General features: G+C 41.7%; 1 long non-coding RNA gene across 1 annotated transcript; it reads left to right on the forward strand.

Annotated features, from left to right (window-relative positions):
• The first annotated feature begins 13,016 nt into the window (after positions 1–13,016).
• On the forward strand, positions 13,017–15,421 carry LOC306812612. Its single transcript, XR_013776885.1, has 3 exons — positions 13,017–13,095; positions 13,210–13,327; positions 13,443–15,421. It is a non-coding gene; the product is annotated as an uncharacterized lncRNA (long non-coding RNA).
• The last annotated feature ends 7,148 nt before the right edge of the window (positions 15,422–22,569 follow it).

The following is a 22,569-nucleotide window of genomic DNA, read 5'->3' on the forward strand; positions in this document are numbered from 1 at the left end:
TCCTTTAGAAACAAGTCTAAAACGAGAGAGGATTCAAAGTGCTTAAAATACTTTGGTGACAAGCAACAAAGAAGCGTTTGTTACTAGAATTGATTGAATTAAGGAAAGGGAGAGAAAATCTTGAGAACTTTTAAATCGTTGTTTTAATGTGTGGGGAGTATAAGGACAAAATTCTCCTGGGCCACAGCTAGAGCCCTGAATCAGCATAGCTTCTTTTCTTGAAGAAAGTGAAAACTAGACTAGGGTGAGTACGCACACCCTTATTATCCTTTTTCATTGTGGATCAAAGAGGAGGAATTCAAAGGGCTGCCAGCTCTCCACTTTCCTGCAGTGAGCCTCGAGTGTGGGCTCTGTTTATTTCCCTTGGTTGGGCAATGCTCCTCTATTACTCTAAATGATCAAGTCCTCAAATGGACTTCTTGTGGGATCTGAATTCTATTTACTAGTTTGTGTTTTTAAAGTATTCAGTAGGAATGAAACGTTCCATCTGTTTATAAAAATTATGTATATATATGCTATAATTCTAGGGAGTTCACCCCTCATTCTTCCCACTATTTCATTAAACATTTGCTTTCCTGTATTACATATTAAAAACTTCATGTAGTGGCTCACTTGCATTTGCATATATGGGCTGTTATAATTCTGTGATGTTGCTTAGAACTTCTGTATGAACATGTTGTGGGCATGACAAGTGTATTGCAGATTTTTTGTAGATAAACACAGTCAGTGAATGCAAATATGACTGAATTTGAGTGCAAGTTTTAATATCTAAGCAGAGCTAGTAAGTGCATGACACCTGTAACCACAACTGCCAGTGCAAACAGGGAAACTAGTTTTAAGGCATTTGTACTGTTTTAAAAGTGCTGGACTTTGTAATATTTCAGCTGTAATGGTAGAGGAGTGTTTATCCTCCAGCAGGTATTTAAGTGTATGGACTCTGTTATTAAGAGTACTGAGTTTATTAGCAGCTGATAGAAGTTTTCACAAAGTCCTTGTGAAAACAAGTACTGGAATGCCTTATGAAGCAATCTGTGGCTTTTAAAGACATTATGGAAATCTTACTGTGAAATGGACTAAAAAGTGCTGGTTGATGATCTTATGGAGATTGGTGATCTTATGGAGATTTTTTTTGAAAGCAAAGTAGGAACATATTGGAAGGGTGCTGTATTTCCATGAGTGGCTGTATACCAGCAATAGGTCTGGTCTAAAAGCAGGGAGCTTGCTTAGGAGAGGCACTGCAGGGAACATATAATTTAAGGAGGAAATGTAATGTGTTTGAATATGAGGTATAGTAATTCCCTGGAGGATGTTGGAATGACTGTTTTTTGTGATAATACTGAGGCAAAATATATTAAATTATTACCAAAGTTGTAGAGAAGTGTGTTCTGTAAAGCTTTCTAGTGCATTTTATCAAAACCACTTTATCAAGGCCAGCTTGGATGGGGTCTAGTGGAGCTGGAACTAGATGATCTTTAAAGTGACTTCTGATCCAAACCATTCTCTGATTCTGTGAAAGTGTTCATGTCACAAAAAGGAGATACATGTAAATCTAAGACTTCAATCAACAAAAAGACAAAATGAACTTCTTTCAGCTCTTTCTTTATTCATCAATACAAATCTTTGCTTGTTTCTGTATTTGGTGGAGGTAAAATTGTCCTTAATTGGCCTGTAAAATACTTCCTAGAGGTGTAGTTCAGGTTTACCATGTGAAGGAAATAGTTTTGAATTCACTAGAAGTCCACCAGCTCTTCAAAATAAAATTGTATTCGTGTAGATGTTAAACTGCTACAACAAAAGCTATGTTTCTCAGAGAGAGGAAATTAAATTGTCTTTGTATTTGCATTTCTTTAGAGCTCAGTCACAGTGATTTATTGATGGAAAATCAGAAGGAGACAGTCTTCAAAATGGCCAGTCAGCTGAGGAAGCCAGACTGGGAACATCTGTATTTTCTCATTTGAAAACCTCACCTTGCTTGCTCCTACGAAATACTTGGAAACACTGGTAAAAACCAAATTGCAGTAGTGCCATTGTATTTTAGCAACTCTTTTTTCTGTATAACATTATAATGATGTCAGAGGTTGATGACATGTTAGGTTGTTCCAGTGAGAACAATTAATTTAGGAGCAAAAACCAGTGAGGACCCTGTCATATGTAGCACTGAAGAATGTTTTTGGTTTTCATGTACTGATTCATCGGTGTTTATAGGCCTCCAACATGTAAATCATCCTGAGGTAATCTGGAAGGGAAGGATATGAATAAGCCAATTAAATTGGCAGAGAGCCTAAGGAACACCCTGTTTAAGGATAAAATCACGCCTCTCCTAGTGCCAGTAGTTTTGGAGAAAGAAATAGACTTAAAATCCTTGCAGAGTTAAATTTCTTTATAGAGAGAACTAATTTAGAAGACTTTGGTCTTCTTCTTTTGTATGCTTGAGCTTGGGTAACTGAGATAAGGTAGTAAATGATGTATTTTCTGCAAGTAACACATATTTTGATGACACAGAAGGATGTCATCCAGGTTGCAGAGGGTGTAGGAACTAGTTGCCTCATTTATGGTAATTATTTCGTATTCAGTTTTATGATATGAGCATTCAAAGGACTGAATTGGCCTTTATCTTTCCAAGTACCTCCTCTTCTCTTTCTTTCTTTTTATATTTTTTTTTTTTTTCAAAGGGAGGTACAGTTTTCCATCAGGAAGCTTCTCCACCCAACTCAGCAGTAACTAGCATACATTAAGGTGCTCTATATCTAAACAATAACAAAAACAACTAGCCTTTTTTTTTTGCCATCTGCCAGGTCTCTGCCTTCAGAGGTGTGATGTAACGGGAAAAAGAGACAGAGATGAAGAAAAGTTTTCATTGAAAGTTGTACAGAGGGAAAAGTATTTCCATTCTTAGTTTACTTCCTTTCATTATAAATGGATTCTCTTTGAGTTTTCAAGGGGCTTGCTGCTTACTGGAAGACTGGCTGTGTTTTGCTGTCATTCCACTCAGGTCTTTGAACTCATAGTCAATTCCAGTCAGGAAAATAGATGTCTCTCTTAGAAAAGACATATTATGTATATGCCTTCACTGGAGGAAAAGCCCAGGCAGAACTCAGATCTGACACCAGACACTTTACGTGGGAGTGGATCATTATGACCTCTCCAAGTGCCAGAGAAGCTGTAATTGGCATTTGTACATTATTAAGCACCAGAGAATTTAACTGTAAACAGGAATCCATAGGAAATCAGGAGTCACCGGTTACATTGCTCACAGCGCTACTCATTTAAGAGCAGCTTTTGGACATTTTTCAGATGCTATTAAGAGTGGGGTAGAGGTAACCTCCCCTTTTTTTTCTCCATCATCTTTGTAATTCTAGAATCATGTTCATGGTTGAAGGGAAATAACTTCCTGAAAACAAAAACAGCCAGGAAGCAAAAGAGACACGAGATCACTAGAGAAATCACTATCAGTTCTCTGAATGCTTTGGAATTGACAGCATCAGGGGATCCTAGATATAAATGCCCAGATGGACAAAAGACCCAGATAAACATGAATGTTAAGATGATTTCAGTGCCTCTCACCTAACCCCAGTCTGATAGCTCAGCATCTAGCTCATACCAGTCTTCAGACCATATGGAGACAAAGAGATGCCTTCCAGGAGCAATCTGTACCAGCCCAAAGTAGGTATAAAAGGGATGTGATGAACTCTGTCTGTCTGTCTGCATTGTGTGCTGAGGAGGCCTAGATGACCATCTGTATTTTTCAGACTGCAGGTATTCAGTGACATGAATCCCAAGTTCACTGTTCAGCTCTTGCACAGTCTAACTATATATTGCTGGCAACAGATCAAAATCCTGTTACCAGATGAGGATGAGAAATTTCACACCAGAGGTTTAGTTCAAGGATCCCTTTTGTTTGAACTGGAACTAGAGATTCACTCATCCTCTTGGAGGTGTCTCTGGCCCTTATTCACTTTCAAGCATTCAGGAACTGCTCAGAGCAGTCGAAAGAAACAGAAATATCTGCTTTCACTTCTCTTGTTGGTGTATGTGCCCCAAAGAAACAGGAACCAAAGTAAGGTTAAGCTGGGTTTAAAGGAACAAGATGATGTTTGGTAGAGAAAGGGAAGAACACATAAACTGGCCATTTCTCTAACTTCAGTGTGCATAAACTGTTGCCATGTCCCCAGGAAAACAAGGGATTTGGGAAATAGTTTAAATCTATGCTGCATGAAACACAGAGCACATGACACAAGCCTGAGTCCCTTTGTCTCAATAGATAGTGCTCTAGAATTGCTGTGACCTTACTTCTGCCCTTGTTAGTCTGAAATATGTAGCACAGCTGTAGGACGTAGTTCATCATTTATCAAGGGAAAATACAGTTCTGGATGGGAACGTGGAGGTGAAAAGTGTTCTGCACACCACGTTCACTTTCATGTTGTAACTTGCTGCTTGGAAAAAAAACAGAACGCTTTGTCTTCTTGTAACACTGGTGAACAACTCCTTATCATAACCTTGTGAGAGGTTTCAAGTACATTCATGAATAGGAAGACGATTAAGATGACACATCAAGGTTTTCTGAATACTTTTTTCTATTCATATGAATCCTCATGTTTTTCTTAGTTTTCTTTCCAGACCAAGGTGTTTCTAATCTCTGGTGTGATTGGTAGATCACATCCTTTCACTCTTGGTGGCCCAGCTTGCTGTGAAGCTCAAGCTCAGCAGTAGGAAAGTGAGTTTACATGAGGGGCTGTCAGACTTAAAGCAGCTAATTTAGCTGAAAGGCCTTTGCAAAGGAGACCACTATTGCTCTGAGCAGTTACTGTGACAAAATCCAAGGATAAAACCCCATTTAGCCTGACTAAAATGTTTAGTGGGAAGGACCTTACATGGAAGCTCTAATTTGTGGGGGTAGAAAGAGGAAGGTATCTATGCAGCTGGGGAACAATTGAAAGTCTTCCTCTGAACACATTCATAAATCATCATGCCAGGTAGGGTATTTCCCAGGCTGGGAGTCTGCTTTGGCCACAGCTGCTTCTCTTCAACAGTCCATTAGAGCCCTGAGACTGGGTTTTGAGCAAACTGTGTAGGAAGGCTGTAATACTTCTCTCAGTTAGCAGCTGATGAGTAAAGTGTGTAGCCTGATGTGCTTTTTTTTTTGAGGAGAGGACTCATATTAATTACCCTACATCTAAGGAAATCTAATTTCAGAGCACAAGGACACAGAGGGAAAAAGGAAGCCTGATTTTCCCAAGGTTCAAATGATCATATTAGTGCAGAGATTTGTGTCACAGGGAGTGCCTCTGGGCCTTCTTGCCACTGGGGATGTTAACAGAAGGCAGGAAATCAACTGAGAGCAATAACTTCAGTGACATATACCAGGGAAGCAGAGATGGTATCTTTGGCATTAGGCTGAGTGGGCTGCAGTTGATGGTGCAATGGCTGAAAGGTTTACCCTGTGTCTTGCTGCTTCTAGGGGTGTAAATGGGTGCTGACTATACAGACCAACAGCACAAGTTTCACCACACTTGTGAAGTTAAAAATCTCTAGTGGTTCCCTCTTCTCTAAAGTGTTTTCCAAAGCCATGTTTGGAGTATGAATGGTATGGACATGTACTGTTCAGTGAGGCAGAGTTAGTGGAGGGGGTAGGTTGAATTTATATTCTAGTCTTCTTCATTTGACAGAGCAAGGAGAGAAATCTCAGAAGCTAGGTATTTTGAGATATACTCCAAGTCAGTTACAGTGGGCAAATGAGAAAAGTAGACAAGCTTTTAGAGATTGCCACTCTGACATCTTACACTCATGATGTATGGCCCTTCCTGTCTACTTTTCCAGCTCAGCCCCCTGCTCCTATGCCTAAAACTCTGTAGCCTCAAGGACCCAGTTAGCACCTGCTCCTTGCTGTCTGGTGCCCTCTGGTGCTGTAAATACCTGTCCAGGCTACATCCCATTGGACATCCTAAGCTACATCCCCTCCCTTGTGCAGCTGTGGGAGCCAGCCTGGACCCCAATGGGGACCCATGCTTTTCCTCACTACAGTCTGGAAATGGCAAGGGCACTCATTATGCCTTGGAGCAAGTGGGATAGGCTTGGGAAGTAGGAAAAAGCTTCTCTAGCTCTTGAAGGAAGTGAGTGGGAAGTGTACAGGATCCCCCTGTACACTGGGACTGGTCGCCCTCCAAGCCTATCTCCTTTGCTTTACTCCCTTTCCTTTGCTTTAGCTTCTATCATCCATACTCTTTCATTACTCTTACCTTCACATAGTTGCCTGGTCTCACTGCTGTATCTTCCCCATGGCTATTCCTACCACTGATCCCTCTCCAGACATCTCATACTGCAGTGCCCATGGCTCAGTAATGATTGGAGCTTACACATGCTCAGCTTTATCGTTCAGAAAACATAATTACAGTGTCTTTGCTGTCATTCTTCTTCCCTTTAATTAATCAATGCTAATTGATTGATTGATTTATTGATTGGTTGATTGATGGTGGCTCTCTGGTTTAACAGTCTCCCAAGCCCAAGCAACAGCCACATGCCGATCATTCCCACATATTTATCCACAATGTATTAACCTCTAGAAATTACTTAGAAACTAAATTATCTTGTACAAATTGGCAGGGCTCATTTTGCTGTATTCAAAGAAAACTGATGACAGAAGCAGATAGAAACAACAGGTTCACTCACAGGTTGTTCTCTTGATTTGGCCCAGGTAGTTTTTACCTTTTCAGGGAAAAAGTGGATCACTGAACGACTGCAACTACACACTGACAGTAGGTTCTTGCCTACAAGCCTGCTTCCCCATGTCTGATACTTGTGCCCTGCTCAGTTTAGTTCTGCCTTTTTGAGATGGCCAAATGCTACTCCTGATGATATTGTCACCAGTGTGGCATAGTCAGTAACTGTATGGAAAGACCAAGTTTCAAGACAATCTGATTAGCTGAAGCATCATTAGCATAGGCTTTCCTGGTGGATTCATGACCTGAGGACCATCTGCCTGAAAAATTTCAGATCTCTGCCACAAAAAGCAATTATAGGAAGAAATCCACAACATTTTTTATGTTGTTTTTGCTTGTTTCTGTCTTGCTTTGTTTCTTTGTTTTTGACAAATCTCTCTTGGAAACAGCTAAACTGGTTAAACAGAGAATAAGATATCTGCCCCAAACTCAACCAAACTGAATCAACAAACCCAACTAGCAGACAATGAGCTGTCAGCAGACACTAAGCTTGAAACATGTGAACTGGAACTGATCAAGGGTTGGCAGAGATGTAAGGAAACAGAAAATGGGACCTTATAAAGAGAAGTTGGGCAACCTTCAAAAAAGTGGTGCTACCTGTCCTGTCAATGAATACTTAGATATGGCCTTTGCAGATTGCAGGTCTTTGATGCAATGCTCACTGGTGAGTCATTTGGAAGATCACTAATTGAAGGATAGAAATTGGCCTGCTGCAGCCTGCAGCCATTATGAGCTGTGCATTTTTTAAGGGATGTTTGTTGCAATACCCTCTATTTTCTGCAGATGAGGTGTGGCTTTCCCATTCCTGGCAAAGTGGCTGGTACAGCTTTTGGTTGGGAAAATATGGGTGCTGTTGCATGACAAGCTGGACTTCCCCTGGGGGGAAGTCAACTTCTTCCTCTCCAGTACAGCATCAGGGGTGTGACAATTCCCTAAAGCACAATGGAACCGCACAGAAATCTGGCAGCCTTACCCGGTTTGTAGTTATATGGACCTGCCTCATAAAAGCATCTGAATCACATTTCTCACTACTTACCTACCTGCATAAACACAACCCCATCCTGTTCTTAGGATTTGAGCTCTACATTCTCAGACTATGCCTCCTATCAGAGATCTTGTGACTCTCACTCCTTACATAATTATTTGGGCTTTAGTGAAAACAGCTGTGTTTCAGCCTGCAATCAAAAGTGACACTGTCACTCTTTTTTCATATTAAATACAGGTATACAAAATTTCTTTGGCTCTGATGCATTAGAGATTTCATTCTTCATGCAGGATGGGAGGGACAGAGCATGAATAAGCAGCCATCCTGCAGCTGTTTCCATGGTGGATAAAACAGCCTCTACACCTCCTTGACTTCTTTACATATTTCCACCACTCTGCTTTTTCACTCTGCCAGTTGAAGACTGCCTGAACTTTGCTGGAAGCCTGGAATCATGTAGGAGACAGACTGTAGCACCGTGCTGCAAGTATGGTAAGCATGGAATGAATTCTGTGGAGGCTGCAAGGAGGCAGCAGTCTGGTGGATATTTGCACAGACATTGCATCCAGTCTGGTAGGGAGAAGTTGAAATGCACTTTCCATGTTTATGGGAACATGGAGATTGCTGTGCAAGGCCAAGCTGATTAAGTCTGGTATCCATCTTCAGACAGCAACTAATATGGGCTGTCAGAGGGGATGCAAGAAATGCTGTAGAAAACCAAAGATTTTTCCATGCAGCATGGACATTTCTTGTCATCCTGCAATATCTAGGTCACTAGTTAATCATGTCAGCAACTGGTCACCAGCATGAGTTGGGAAGGGTGAAGGCTTTACACTGAACTGTTCCAGTCAGTGCCCTATATGATTCCTCTCACTTAGCTGAAACAATTATGAACAAAGAATGACACCCTCCTCATCCTGTTCCTTCTGAAATACATGACAAACCCTGTATTATTATCAATGGTGTAGGTTCAAACCTGTCATTATCTCACACAGAGCACAGTAAGTATGGTGACTAAGAGTTAACAGTGTGTCAACAATGATCATCTGTAAGTCTTATTGGCATGCTTGATGTGAACTGAACCATGTTGTCAGCTGCCTTCTTCAATGAGAATGCAGCAACTACTCTGAATAACCATCTTCCATCACTGCATACTACAGGTTAAAAATGCAGGTGAACAATATTTTACACACACAGATATGTAACTGATTGTATTGCAAAGAGTTGCAAGAATGTGTAGCTTGTTTTACACTTTTAGGAATTTGAATGAGGAGATCTCATTACCCAGAATCAGCATGCATCTAGCTTGGTGAATACAATAAAAAATTGGTTCTTCAAATCAGTAATGCACAAGCATTTTAGAAAGAGAGAGAGGTCAGCAGCACAAGAAAGATGTCTTATTCCTAGAGATTTCCACACTCAACTGCTGTCTGTATCTTTCAGTGATTCTGTAGCATGGCAATTATAATTGACACAAACATACCTCTGTTAGTAAACAGGAAGAAGCTGGGCAGCAGCACCAAGATGGCTTTGGGCTCTGTGAGTACCAAGGTGGGTGATCACACCTGGTAAGGGCTGTGAGATTGCTGATGTGGGTAAGGTGGTCAGGGTTGCAGAGAGAAAATCTGAATTACCTGTCACTGTATTATGATAAGAAAGGAGTATGTAAGGAGAATGTAAGCTTGGGGGGCATCTAACAAGGCAAAAAAGAGATAAAACAATGTTTCATTTACATTTCTTTAACTAGTAATTTCCTTACCTTCTCCGTTAGATTGAGTAATTTGTGTAAAAGAAAGCACTGACTGCAACATTGAAACATAGAACGTTTACACTGCCTTAGTGTACTGTTACAGACATTGTGTGACACTGTTGGAGAGAGAATGGATTATCAACAGGTAGCCAGAAGCCTGGGGAGAGTTTCTTAAGATTTGTGTGTTCCCATGTTCATCTCCTCAAATCCAACTCAGTATGCTTTGGCGAAAAAAAAAAAAACAAAACAAAAAAAAAACCCAAAAAACTATGACTGTGCTCAATTTATGAAAAAAAAAATAGTTCAATCAGGACAAAAATATAAGATCCATGTAGTTTCTGAAGATAGGAATTACTCACAGGATGTTTCTAGGGAATCAGATAAAAATTTTAACAAATGGGTGTAAAATTTTTATCACAAGTCTGTGTTTAGGAACCCTTGGAGTTGCTGGTTTTTTTTGAATGTGTGGAATCATGGACAATTTCAGCTGCTCTCTTCTTCATGCTTTTATTTTGTGAATGGAATAGAGTTCAGTTGTTCAGGGTTTGTGCAAGTTTTTCTACCTGCCTGAATTGATAATGATGTTGACTATCCTGAATGGGAAAGGGACCCACAAGGCCCATTTAATGGAATCTCCTGATACAAGGATAATTGAAATCCAACCCCTGGCCCTGCACAGGATCACCCCAAAACCACACCATGTGCCTGAGAGTGTTGTCAAAATGCTTCCTGAGCTCCATCATACCTGGTGCTGTGATTACTTCCCCAGAGAGCCTGTTCCAGTGCCCAGCCACCCTCCAGGTGAACAACCTTTCCCTAATATGCAGCCTAAACCTCCCCTGACACAAGATCTACAGGCCATTCCCTTGGGTCCTGTCACTGGTCACCACAGAGAATGTCCATAAGAGACCATAAGATGCATCAGCTACTTTTCCTGTCCTTTATTTGAAGTTCTTTAAAATTATCAAATCTCTGCATAAATTATCAAAATGTAAATAAATGAAAATGAAGGTTGTCTTTTACATGCCTTTTCACTCTCCACTCCCAACTCCTGGTTGGATGTTCCTTCCTATCAGTCGGATCTCTGCATCAATCAGTGTGTGGACACATCCTTCCTGCCTCCCAGTGTCTCCTTGGGGAGAGAAAAATCTGTCCAAATAATCCTAAACAGAGATTATGTCTTCACTGATTAAACTTCTTGAGGTAGTGATGTGTCCAGCTGGGCTTATAACTGCAAATTATTAGTTTCAAGCATAGTCCCAAGGGCAAAAAAGGCTTCATCTGCCAAATTTGGTTAGTTTTCCCAGCTGAAATATTTGTTGATGACTTGCATGTGTGATTAGGTCTTGTTGATGAGCTATCTCCTTAAACATCTCAGTTATATTTGTCTTATTGCCAACTTCTGTTGACTGGCTTTTGGAGGGAGGAGAGCACATCATGAATGCAGAAGAGCATCTCCACTAGTTAGGACATTTTCTTTTCCCCAGCACATGGTTCTAAAATGGCCCTGCTGCTTGTTGCTGTTGCTTAATCGCATGGATCAGTATTTAGTTAGCATTAGTCTTCTGCCCTAAATATTTGCAGTCTAGAGCTATTCCAGAGAATCATTCTATTTCATAACAGCCTTGCTGTCATGAATGTGTCTTGATCATCTCTGTTTCAGCCATTCAGAGATCCGTGTCTGACCTATTCATGGTAGTAAATGGATTCTGGCAGTCAGTGTATGGAGATTTTTGAGATAAGATTGATTTTAGTGAGAAACATTAGGAAAGTTGTGAGCCCATTAAGGACCTGATAGCAAGACAGTATTGTGCTGATTCTTCTGTTTTGTAATGTGGGGGGATCCAGCTGTTTGACAGCCCCATGTCACAGTGAAGCCTTGGGCAATATAACCCATTCCCCAATGTGCTCATGGTGATCAGTGCTCTGGACCAGACAGCCCAGGATGTGGCATTTCTCCCTGTCTGTGCTTTGTAGGGGTGTAGGCTTCAGAGAGCTCCTTCCCTACTGCTGGAAGAATCAACTTTATTTTCACTGAGTTCAAAAGAGGACCTTGGCTTCTAGACAGATGTTCTGATATGTGGGGGATGTCTGGGTGTATGTGGCATGATGACTGAGCAGAGGCTGTCACTTATGGGCCTGTGTTTGGAAAAGACTCGTAGGAGTGCTACTACCAACAAGCAGCTCCTGGGGCTGACCATGTCTGTGTGATGCTCTTGGGGGTACATCCACTCTCTCTTGAGTAACTGAGTAAGTGCCCAGAAAGTCAGATGGATGCTGTGCCCCACACATCACTTCCTAAACATTGCCCTGTCTCTCATCCACAGCTGCTGTGTACTTCCAGCATAATGTCACTTTGTCTGAATAGGCAGTAACAGCATCTAAAGAAGCAATAGATTTTGAGACAACTGGAGCAATCATTCTTTGATCCCTGGCAAAGCCCAGGGGCTTGATTATTATCCAGTGGAAGGAACTGAGATAAATGAGTTTTCAGGAGCAGGCAACTCAAAAGAGGTCAGGCTGGAGGAGGATTAGAGTGAGGGGTGAGAGGGTGCACCCTGCTTCCAGGATAATGAGGTCAGTCATGAGCAAGCCACAGGGTCTTCTTGGAGCCCAGTGCTTTTACAGGGCTCACATGCATTTTCTAGGAGCAGGCAGGAATGCTTCTTTCCATAGACCTCTGTCACCTCCTTGGAAGCTGATCAAACACATTTTAATAAAAACCACCATTTGACTCCTGATGTTTTTATACTGATTAAGAACATTGACTTGGCTGACTGAACAAGGGAACCCATTGTAGCTCATTCACTTTATGTCGGAAAAGCTTTGATCGGGCTGAGTGGGAGTTTAAGGTACTCTATAAAATGAATTTTGGTGATAAGCTTATAAACTGAATTTGAACCTTGCACAGGCTCCAGAGACAAGGGATAAACAGCTCAATTTATATTCTCTACAGATACACACCAAGATGTCCCTTTAACCTTTAGTTATATTGCACTGGGGGTCAAGCTGTTTCTTAAACAATTTGAAATTATTTGTCCCGCTTAGCTGTCCATGCTGAAGATGGAGGGCTTTGAAGGTGGTTCCCAAGATTCCTGAAGCCAACAATAATGAATGAGTTTGGTGCTTTACTCAGAGAAAAAAAAGCTGAATGAGTTATGGAGCTGCTAAATAGCCCCAGTTCATTCACACAGAGTTGAGGATGATGTGCTTATCTTAATCCCGACATAGTATTGTTAGAATAGCTTATTTCAAGGGCATTCCTGTCTGACATCTTCCCTCCCTCGTTACTTATCAGCCTCTTTAGGTATATACAGACGTTTAGAAGACACTGGTATCTGACAGAAACCCTGAGGAGCATGTAGGGTTCATCTCCTGTTTCTGCTGAAGCTGGTGACCAAACTTGCAGTGGATCAAGTGGAAGCAAGCTCTGGTGGTTGTCCTGTGAAATCCTCTGGTCCAGTACATCTGGGGAGGCTGTAAACACACAGGAGACAGTCTGAGGAGTCTGAGGAGTCTAACTAGTCAAGTAATTATTTACCACCAGTGATGCATTCAGCACCAATCCCTGCTGCAAACCCCAGGAACAAAGGAATTGCACATTGCAGCAGTGACAGTCTTTGCCCAGAAGAAATTCTTTTTAGAAGGTGAGATTGTGATCTGTCTGAACAGATGTCTAAGTACTTTATCAGAGGGTTTACCCCACTGATACATAAGTCTCACAACAAGAGGAAAAGACACTTCTGTTTTCATTTTTTCAGGGTGGAGGGTGGAAATGAAAAACCTGAGGTCTGGCTCTGTGATGTCCTCCTGCATATCCACAGGCAAGTCATTCCCACTGTCACTCTGCTCCTGAAGTCTCTCCACATCTACTCCAAGGTAATTGCTGAGACCCAGCAGTACTCTGAGCTTCTGCAGTCATCCCTCCTTCCCATCTTCAAAACAAATGCACTCCATTTCTCATAATAAAAGGAATATTTTCTTTTAAACCTAGATGACATTTTGTGTCCTGCATATGTGTATATGCCTCTTCATCCTTCCAGATGACTTCTATGCTAATACCCAACTCCAGATAAGTATAGAGGCCTCAGTGGTATCAAAGTTGCATTAAATTTCCATGAAATTGGGAAAATGAATAATTAAAATGTCACTTCTCCTCAGAGACAAGCCTTACCAGATGTCAGAGAGGAAAAGGGATAGAGGGACAGATAAAAAATCATAAGAATTAAGGCTTCATTTTCTCGTTCTGTTGCACACAGTCATTTCATTTTGGGTTTTCTGTTTGTTTTCTCATGACCCATCATTCTCTAAGCCTCACTTGCGATTTGAAGTGTAAATTACTATATTAGCAATCAAATATTCTTCCCATAAGTCCTCAGTTGCTGTCCACATTGTATCTGGAAAGGCCTAATGCTCACCTGGTGTTGACTCTCCACCCATGACAGGGGTAGAATTTAAGTAAAAGGAACAGTGGACATGCAAAGGGAACAAGTCTGTTAGGAGCTGGAGAAGGCCTATTTATTGACCAGTTTCACCATATGCTAAGGGAACACAATAATACATGTCTAAATTGGAGACAAATTGCAAAAATTAATTTGTGATCTGGGGCCCCATTCCTTGGAGTAAAGATCTTTTGCCTCCCCTGCCTTTGCCCATATATAAACAGCTATGGAAAAATGCAGCAGAAAATATCAGCTTCTGCAAGGCTTCTGAGGGCATTATTAACTTCTTCACATGCTCCCATTCTGGAATCATAGACTTCGGAACACTCAGTTTTGAACTGACTGGCTTTACCCCCAGTCTGCTCTATTCATCACACATTATTTTATTCATCTGCCCTAAAATAACAAGGTTTAATTGGCAATCTGGTTCTGATTTACTAATATCTCTTTGTGCATGGAAGGAGACCTCAAATTCTGTATACTCATTCTCAATCAACGTCATCTTGGTATTAACTCAGTGTTATTACATTATTGATTTTATTCATCCCAGGAGCTACATCAATTTATCATGGAATTTACACTTCTTTAACAACCAACACAAATCAAGACCATTTGTTAAACTTGCAGTGCAGAGTAGAAGGTTTTTGGAATCTGATCCTCATTTTCCTTTACATTTGTTTAGATTTCCAGTTAATCTGAATTCCTATCTTGCCCCTTTGAACTCTCAACCAACTGTAAATACTTTTGATAAATTTCTATGCTAAAAACTGTATTGCGACACAGTTCTTAAAAAAAAAAAAAAAAAAAAAAAGGAAAGCCAAATACCCAGTGCTTTATGAATTGATGTAACTGGTTCAGGGAAATAAACAGTCAGCTGCATTAGGTTACACAGTGGCCAATGTAAACAACAAAATCTGTAACCTCAATCATGCATTTGGTTCTGCTACACAGTATAACCATTTGTAGTTTTAATTCAGGTCTTGAAAGTGTGTAATGAATTTAAAATGTCCTTTCCCATTGCTTTTTACTGTCTAATTTATTTGGAACAGATGAAGAGATTCTGGGAAAATTAATTGTCTGCTTCTGCGTTTGTTCAGTCTTCTCTGGCTGGACTCTGATGGCTGGAGAGATACTGAAAGGATGATGTCAGTAGAGTGGGTAATGAAAGCTGAAGGGAATTTTTGTCAGATGCTTTGAACTGTTGATTTTAAAAAGTAAAGTTAATGACTACATAGCTGAAATGCTGATTTTGTATTTGGGGAAAGGATGTGGGACAAAGAGAAGTCACAGCACTGACTGATGTAAACAGAGGTAATTTTTAGAGGTCTAAAGCACCTCTACTGTATTCCTTCACATCACAGGAAAACCCACTGCTGGCTGGAGTGTGAGGGACAATTATAAACTTTGCTAGGCCATATAGTAATTTTATCACTCTGCTGTATATCCATCCTGTTCTTGAAACTATTATCTGAGTATACTAAAACTAGAACTTTCATGACATACTGTTGCTTAATAGTAAGAGGGCAAAGATGAGACTCTAATAAAATTAAAGGACCAGTTCAGCTTCATTTACCTTAAAGCACATGAGTAATATAGAAAAGGGAGGATTGCAAAATCTGTGTGTTCATGGCATTGCCAACCTTCAGTGTTACCTAACACTGTTGGGTTTACATCATCAGAACAAACTTTCATCAGTTCATCATGGCTTGCTTATGTCACACTATTCTAAGTTCAGCAGGAAAGTGATGATTTCATGGAAATTTGCCCCTTCCTGAGTATTGCAAACACTGTCAGAAACTCCATTCTATATTAATATAGCTTGCCACTAAGTGCCTAAGGGAGAGAAGCCCACTCCACCCAAAAATATCTAATAAAAAATTTAGGAGCTAGAGGATTGATGCAAATTTTCTCTTTGAAGTCACCAAAGCAGAACTTTCTTGGCCTTGTTGCTCAGAAGACTTTCAGGAACATATATTACCAGTAGCTTCCAGATCAATATCCTAGCTTGGGTCTCAGCATTTCAGATGGTGGAGTAAGGTGAATACCTGTATACCTGAGTGCTTGTGAGGTTTGAAATAGAGGCATGCAAGAGATAGGGAAGAGAAAACCAAGAACTTATTTTGGATTGCTTGTGTAGGCAAACTGGGGTTTTATGTTTTTTTCTACTCCAATAGCACAGCCAGCTTGCACCTGTGCCAGATATCTTTATGTGTTGGCTGTTGCCTGGTGGTAGCTGAGATGCTCAAAGGGCTGTAGATGTCTAGTGAGATGTTACATCTCTTTGCCAGCTTCTCAGATCAGCCACAGGAAGCCCTAAGCTCTTTTATAAACCCATGCTGTAATTCCACAGGTGCTGGGCAAGAGCAGGCACGCGACTGCTATCAGATTAGCCACTGACTTTATGCTGTCTTTTCACGGCTCCTGGGAGGATGTGATGCAGCACAGAGGCAGCACAAGCAATCAGAGCCTCTTCCAGCACCCAGCATGCCTGTACAAGGTTAACCCACCAATGGTTTTAAACAAGTGTGAGTAGCCAGACCTGATTTATCAAACCTTTGCAACATGTGGCATTTGGCTTGGCTCTAGGCACCCTAGTGCTGGTTTCAGCCTGTTGCTGGATCACAGGTCTGGCCTGTGGATTAGCCAGGGTGTTTGGATGGGTTGGTAGTGGTGCTTGGGTGTGCTCTGGAGGTTTTGGCATATTCACCTTTGCTGCCAGTGCTGCACCAGCATGTAGGCTCCAACTGCTTCAGCTACAAATCATTGAGCCCCCAGGCCAAGCCCTTGGGCTCTGCAGGGGGGTGTGACCTGCAGCAGCTGCACTGTACCACTTTGAACATTAAACTATCTTCACTTGTTGCTCAGACTCTCTTGTTTTCATCTTGCTGGCTCTGCACAGCTTAGTGCTGTCTCAGGACTCTGTCTCAGCAAAGGTCACCTAAGTCATGTTTCTACTCACAGGGAACTTTTCTCACCCTACATGGTAACCATGGTGATTTGTTTTCTTTAAAATTCCTTTCCCTTAAGTTCAATGCTATCTTTAGATGTCATCCTGTTTTGACAAATGTCCATGTAGTTCCCGATACTATCAGGGAACTGTGGCATTACAAGGTCTGGCTTAAGTAACAGCTGCATAACTCTGTCAGGAATGAATGATGTAGCCCATTCCCTTTTTGGAAACATTCCCATTTTCAGTGATTCTTACTCTGACGCAGCATCATGGCCTGGTTTGCCCAGGTTTTGATCTTTCCTGGTATTATTATACACAACCTGGTAAATATGAAATCAAAAAAGTTTTGTTATTATTCAAAGAGAGCTTCAAATTTGCTGAACAGAAGAAAAGTGAATGTATTTTTTTTGTTTCTTGGAACATTTTGTGTTTAACCACTGATGCTCTGGATATAGTCACCTGTCTTTCTGTAGATGTGTGTTTTATCAGGGCTAACAACACTGCACCTTTGCTCATTTAAACGCCGTAGTTTTCCTGATGGTTTTCCCTCAGGAACATGGAAGTGAGCAGGAGACACACCAGTTCTCAGGCTTCCTGTCTTATGTTCCTCAATTCTGGCTTGGGTGAGGCTGTCATGAGGACTTGTGCAAATGTCCCCCTGGAGAGATGTTTTACCAGTTATAGGATGTGCACAGAGCAGCAAAGGGGTAGCAAGACTATGAGCCTCTCCTCTGGAATCTCCAGCTTTTTAAGCACCCTGAGCTTAAGAAGGCTCAAAGTCTGACCATTCAAGTTTTCATACTTCAGAGTCATCAAATAAAAAAAATATTTTAAATATGACCTAAATTATAAACCATACAGTCTAACATCACCTTCAGCTAAATTGTAAGGTGACATTTCCATCCTATAATGGACTGTATAAACCTCAGCTTAAAATGGTGAACAAAATGATCCCATCATTACTCAACTGATGTAATGCCAGTGTGCATGGAGAGGCACAGAGGTGATCTTTAGCATCACAACTTTATGTTTCTTTAATTAACTTCATCATACTTCATGTTGGCAAGAAGCTGTAATGATCCTTCCATCGACCGAACATCAGAAAGTTGCAGTGATAATACTGTCAAGAGACAGACCAGGCCTTGATTTAAGAACTACTCTAAATACCACAAAACAAAATCCCTTTTAATAGTTCAATATTATATACTCAAAATGCTTATGCTCTAATGAGTTCCTTAGTATAAACAACTGGGACCAAAATCAGTGTTATAGCTTGGTCAAACTTAGTTTTACGAACAGTGCTTTAGATCCAAATAGCTAAGAGCCTTGAATATTGTGCAGATGATTGTAGGTAGGAGGTACAAAATATCATAAAGTTTGGTCAGTTGTGTTTATTTATGAGAAAATACTTGGTTTTGTCCATGACAGTGTGAGGGCTCAGAATGTGCTGGGCTTCCTCTTCAAGGATTGCCTGCATGACGATTCTCAGCTTTTTTTCTGTCTGACAATGTTTGGTACATACCTGGGTCCAGCTCCAGTGCCCAGTCCTCCTGTTTTGCTGTCTCTCACTCGACCCCGGAGCCCTGCTGCTCTCTGCCTGTCTCTCTCCTGATGCTGGCTTGATGCTAGGCCAGGTTCAGGCTCCCAGCCTGGCCTTAAGCCCATAGACATCTGTGGAGGCACTCTCCTGGGATCCAGCAAGTAGTGCTGAGGCAACCCAGGCTGGCATACCTCCATGCCTCATTCCCTGCTTACATTTCAGGATGTAAGCCTGAAATGTCTCCTGCATTCCAGGAGACAAGTACTTCTGGTCTGCCCTCAGGTACTGGGCATTAAGCAGAGGTGATATGGTGGCAGTGCAGATTAGGGCTCCAAAAGCCATGGCTGTGGTGTAGCTGTCAACCATGATCTCCTTCAAAATAAGATGAATTTGTTGAGTCCTTACCCTGTTTTGACCCAGGTGGCTTCATGGGCTGAGGAGCTTGATGTTTTTTGTCACCCTGAGCCATTGCAGCTATGCAGTCTGTTGCATTTTCTGATCTGAATCCTACAGGTCTGCTTCTGTGTCTTGCCTCCCTGTTTCTTCCCCTTCTGCTGCCTGTACTCAAGATGAGGTGCAGGGTTCAGTGCCCTGCATGTTCCCTTTCATAGGAAGTCTGTACCAGAAATTCCTAAAATGCATAGGCAACTCCACCCTTGGCCCATCTTCCCTGCCCAGAATTTAGAGCAGCTTCAGGTGTTTGCTTTTGTTTTGTGTTTAAATATGTGCTTACCTATTCCTCAGAGCTATCTCACATGCAGGGGTGTGGTGAAGTTGCATAATTTAACTCAGCCTGTGACATTCCAAAGATGGATAGCCTGTCTCCAGAAGGCTCCTTTACTTCCTTCATTTAGACTGGTTTAATCTCTGTCCATTTGATTCCCTTATTGCCCCTCTTCTTTTAGTGTAAGGAGACTAAGGAGACTAGTCTTAAGTTAGTTGGTAAGGAAAGGAGAGACAAAGGAAATAAACCCTCCCAGAAACAGAGAAGGCTCCTGCCAAAGAGAGTTTTTCAGAACACTCTTTCAGCTGTCTTCCCAGGAAGAAGGATGCTCTGTGTGCTCAAATGGAGGCCCAGTTCCTACCCAAACTTTCATCACATACACTCCCCTTGTCCCCAGGAAAGCCCATCAGCCAGACACAGTGAAAACCCATGCCAGCACCTCCTTCTCATGTCAGTGGAAATTATCGGGCACCAAACTTGAGGAGCTTCATCTCCACCGCACTGGAGTCACTGGAAGAATGAAAGCCTCTGACTTTCAGAGGGTTAGGGTTTTAGCCTAACCAGCACTCTTCAGTTGAACAGCTACAGGCCAAACGCACCTACAGGATCCACAGCATGTATCTCTAGCAATATGCTCCAATTTCAAAGTATTTGCATATAATCTTATCAGTTAGGGTTTTCCACTGGATTCTTGCTCTGACATGATGAGTAATGTTTAAAACCACAAAATGGAAAACAATGTAGGGAAGATATCGATACCTGAACAAAGAGGGCAACCTTTTCTCTCCTGCTGGCCCCATCAGTATGAATTTTGGCTTCCAGAATTGTCCCCTGGTGGTCCTAAGGACCATGTGTGACAAGTATGGGCAGCAGCATTCTGAGCCTCATGCTTCTTCTTTCTCACTGTACATTGTGATGTGCTGCATGCCAGACACCAGCCCATCACATCTGCATGGAGCTTGTATTCAAATCACTGACCGAGGTATTTTTTTAATCCAGGATGTGGTGAAACTCCAGACCTCCATAAAGAGAGATCCCATTTGAGAGAGAGTTGCGAGGTGGGAACACACTTCAAGGGCCAGCTGCACACAATGCTGACTAATGTATCTTTTCCACCCCAGATACAGCCCTGTCCTAGATGGGTTATACACACACCACCAGCCATACAGACTATCCCTTCATTATATTATTTTTCCCCCCCAGAAGCTCTTGATTTGGGATGTATTTAAACTAGTGACCTTGACTGGAAAAGTACCAGATCCCATGCTGCATATCTTGGGGATACTCTGTCTCATTAATAAGTACCTTCATTTCAGAGAATTGTCTATTTATTTTGGAAATTTTACCTCCCCTTGTTGAAAAAACAGAGATGAATTGGGATAAATACAGGCAGGAAATGGTTTCCGTGGCAACACTAAGAATACTTAAGAACAACCTCATCATTCACTTTTATTCCTTAGATACACTTTTAAAAGAAGTTTGAGCTACATTAAAAGACATCTCCTGTTCACAGCACAGCACCCAAGTCAGCAGAAATAATCAGCTCTGATTTCACTTTCAATGAGACGGGAAATAAGTTCCTTTTAAAAATGGACGAAAGGTCTTAGTTTCCAGGGAATGAAAGCTCAGTCAAAAGAGGAGTTCATTCAGATTCAGTGCTGGTCAGAAAAAAAAAAGCTGCTTTATGCAACATTCAGCTTTACTGAAGTGCAACTCACACTAACAAACTTCCAGCATATCCTGCTCAGAGTCTTAGGTTTTGGTGAAGCCTTGGTCAGATTGACTGTAAGCAAAATCTAATCTAGTTGGGCGACAGTACTGGGAAGGAAATCCGTAAAACTCTTTCTGAGAGCTTATTATTGGAGACATCAAAGCTTGGTGCAATGTAATTTCTATTCCTGTCACGATGCACTACTACACTCCCCCCTCCCTCACGATCTGCTTGCCATTTCTGCCAGCCTCCCCACATGCTATAAGGAGAGATATTTCAGCAACTTGGATGACTTTATCTTTCATCTGCAATGGTGTGCCCAACCTCAGAAGCCAGGGGAGAGCTCACTAGGCACAGTCTTCTCACCTAAGTTGGTCTAGTCTGTTGGAAAGGTCCTGAGGGAAAGCTGTTTGGAAAGCAGGTTTCAGGCTTAGCCCTGACAGATTTCTACCTCCAAGAAAGCAAGATCTTCCCTTTCTCATCATTGAAGAGAGATCAGGTGAGCCAGCAAAGGTCAGAGCATCCCGAGGATATGGTGTTCAACCTGCTTCTTTGTCTCTTGCCTTTTCTGCCATCACTGCTTTCCAAACAACAAACCCATACTGTATATAGCACCTATTTTCTTGGTTCTCATTTGCCTAAGCAGCATCAGATTTTTCTTCAATAATGCTGGGGATTAATCGTAAGTACAGGTACACATCATTATCCACCAGCTAGGGTTCTACTGAACATATTATTGATGCTATGGAAGGAGGACCCATTGCTGATGACGTGGAGATGATGACAGGGAATGCTTGTGGTCACAGGAGGAGCAGTGGTTTAGCTGGGTGTAAACAAACCATGTGTGTCTCAAAGTGTATCTAACATGAAGTCACATATCTAGGAACAGAAGTGGCAGAACACTCGAAGGTCTCCAGGGCCTGTTTGGTTCATTGGAAAGAATCTGGTGTCATTACACTCCTGAGAACAAGACTGCTCACTGCTTACCATTGCCTGGATGACGACAGGTTGATGGCCAAATGCTTTTTGTTCTAGATGAATGGAAAAACTGCACGGCAGCTGAAAGTGAGGAAACTTGGACAAAAATAAGATGCATTTTTTTATTGGGAGTATAATAGTAATTGGACTTCAATGACTTCAAATATGATTTAAGTGATTATTCCTTCATAAGAAAATTAACATTTGTGGTGGTTTTGTTAAAGATAGGTGACTCCCAGGAGGTCCACTGAACCTCATAATGAGGGAGATCAGAGAAGATAATCACAGTGGTACCTTTCTGGTGCTAGAACCTATTGCATGAAGAGCAGAGCAGGGAGAAGGTAGTCCATTATCATGGCCAATCTGATAGGCTCAGTCTTGGAAGGACTCATGGGAAGAAAGGGGAATATATGTTACATCCACATCCTTTAAAGGCTCTGATATTTGCAGAAGGCTGCTGATACACGTCTTCCTTTTGCTCGGCCCTCTTTGGAGATGCCCCAAGAGGAAGAGTGTCTTCTTTTACCAGTCCTGGTTTATTTGGTCTTGCCATCAAATAGAAGGATTTAATAGTCTGAGATGGATTAACAGTCTTCCACTGAAGTAGCTCAGTGTTGCCCAGCTGATGGTGCACAGACAGCACACTGTGGCAGGTGATGCTGGAGGAGCTATCAAGAGGACGATGGTGTGAGGGACTGAAGTGTTAATGCCTCGAACAATCAGCCAGCTGCAAAAGCAGCAGGGTGCTTTGCTGAGGCCAGGTTTGCACACCCCAG

This window comes from Erithacus rubecula (assembly GCF_903797595.1).
Source record: "Erithacus rubecula genome assembly, chromosome: 2".
NCBI classification, from domain to species: domain Eukaryota; kingdom Metazoa; phylum Chordata; class Aves; order Passeriformes; family Muscicapidae; genus Erithacus; species Erithacus rubecula.